Below are 2,281 nucleotides of genomic sequence, written 5' to 3'. Positions count from 1 at the left end.
AACAGTCACTGGAGAAGGATGTCATGCTGGGTAAGATGGAGGGTCAGAGAAAAAGAGGAAGACCCCCAACGAGATGGATCAGCCAGGTGGCATCATTAATGGCATCAAGTGTGGCAGCGGTAGTGAGGTTGGCCCAGGATCAGACATTGTTTCATTCTGCTGTGCATGGGGTCGCTGCAAGTCAGTTCCGACTCGATGGCACCTGACAACAACAACAACAATGACTAATGATGGTGAACATTTCTTCATATGTTTGTTGGCTGCCTGAATGTCTTCCTTGGTGAAGTGTCTGTCATGTCCTGTGCCCATCTTTTAATTGGATTATTTGTCTTTTTCTTGTATAGCTATTATATTTTCCTATAGATTTTAGAGATTAGTCCCTTGTCTGATATGTCATTGAAAAAGGTATTTTTCACATTCTATGGGCTCTCTTTTTATTCTTTTGGTGAAATCTTTTGATGTAAATAAAGTTCTAATTTTTCATATGTCCCAATCATGTATTTTGTCTTCTTTTGTTTGTGCAATTCTTAATAGTCTATGTGTGCCCTGTATTAGAGCTCTTAAGTTCGTCCTATATTTCATTGATGACCTTTATAATTCTGGTTTTCACATTTGGGTCTTTAATCCATGTTGAGTTGGTTTTTGTATATGGTGTGAGATAAAAGTCTTGTTTCAATCTTTTGCATATCGATTTTCAGTTTTGCCAGCACCATTTGTTGAAAAGATCATCTCCTCCCCATTCAATGTATTTTGGCCCTTTGTCAAAGATCAGTTGGCTGTATTTGGATAGGTTAATTTCTGGATTCTCAATTCTGTTCCATTGATCTATGCATATTTCATTGTACCAGTACTAGGCTGTTATGACCACAGTACCCAAGTAGTAAATTTTGAAATGAGGGAGCAAGAGGCCTCCAACTTTGTTCTTCTTCTTAAGTAGTGCATTGTTTATTCGGGGACCCTTTCTTTTCCATATAAAGTTTGTAATTTTTTTTTCCATTTCTTTAAAGAATGTCGTTGGAATCTGGATTTTGATTGTGCTATATCTGTAGATTGCTTTGGGTAGTACTGACATTTTCACAATCTTAAGTCTTCCTATCCAGGAACGTGGTATGTTCTTACATTTTTGTAAGTCTCTTTTGGTTTCTTCTAATCGTTATTTTGTAGTTTTGTTTGTATAGGTCTTTTTTTTTTTCCCCCCCCCTCTGGTTTGATTCATTCCTAAATATTTCATCTTTTCAGAAGCTATTGTAAATGGTTTTGTTTTCCTAATTTCCTTTATAACACTGTCATTATTAACATAGAGGAATATGACTGATTTTTGTATGTTGTTCTTGTACCCTGCCACTTTGCTGAATCTTCCAATGAATTGTAATAGTTTTTTTTGTTGTTGTTGTTGTTTTTCTGCATCTTTGGGGTTTTCTATTTATAGGATCATATCATCTGTACAACTCTTCATAATATTCTGTTATTATCTTTTGTATTTCCATTGGTTCTCTTGTGACATCACGCATATGGCTTCATATGCCTGCTATTTGTGTCTTCTCCTTCTTTTCTTTTTTTAGGTTTGCCAATAGTTTGTCCATTTTATTCATCCTTTTGAATAACTAGCTTCTTGTCCTATTGATTCTTTCTATAGTTTTTCTGTTTTCTATCAGAGTGCTCCTTGGAGGCCAAAATGGCCAAACTTCTTCTCTCATACTTTAGATATAGTATCAGGAGGGACCAGTCGCTAGAAAATGATATCATATTTGGTAAGGTGGAAGTTCAGAGAAAAAGATGAAGACCCCCAACGAGATGGATTGGCCAAGTGGCAGCATATATGGACTCAAGCGTGGCAACAGTAATGAGGTTGTCTCAGGATCGGGCAGTGTTTTGTTCTGCTATGCATAAGGTCGCTGTGAGTTGGTACCGAATTGATAGCACCTAACAACAACAATAGCAACTTGTTTATTCAGGCTCTAATTTTTATTATTTCTTTTCTTCTGGTGACTATAGGTTTACTTTGTTGGTCTGCTTCTAATTGTTGGAGATGTGTTACTTTGTTAATTTTTTTTTCTTTTTTAATTTAAGTTTTTTATTGTGGATTGAGTGAAAGTTTACAGGGCACATCATCAGTTTCACATTCAACAATTCATATAAATTAGTTCATTGCATTGATTATAATCCCCTCCATATACCATCAGTTAAAAGTATTTCTCTTTATCCACTTTAGCTTTTTTTTGTGAAAAGACAGAAAATTTACAGGGCACATCATCGGTTTCACATTCAACAATTCATATAA

This window comes from Chrysochloris asiatica, unplaced genomic scaffold (genome assembly GCF_000296735.1).
Source record: "Chrysochloris asiatica unplaced genomic scaffold, ChrAsi1.0 scaffold00118, whole genome shotgun sequence".
Taxonomy (NCBI): Eukaryota; Metazoa; Chordata; class Mammalia; order Afrosoricida; family Chrysochloridae; genus Chrysochloris; species Chrysochloris asiatica.
The sequence above is the reverse complement of the archived record's forward strand: the minus strand, read 5'-3'. Positions refer to the sequence as shown.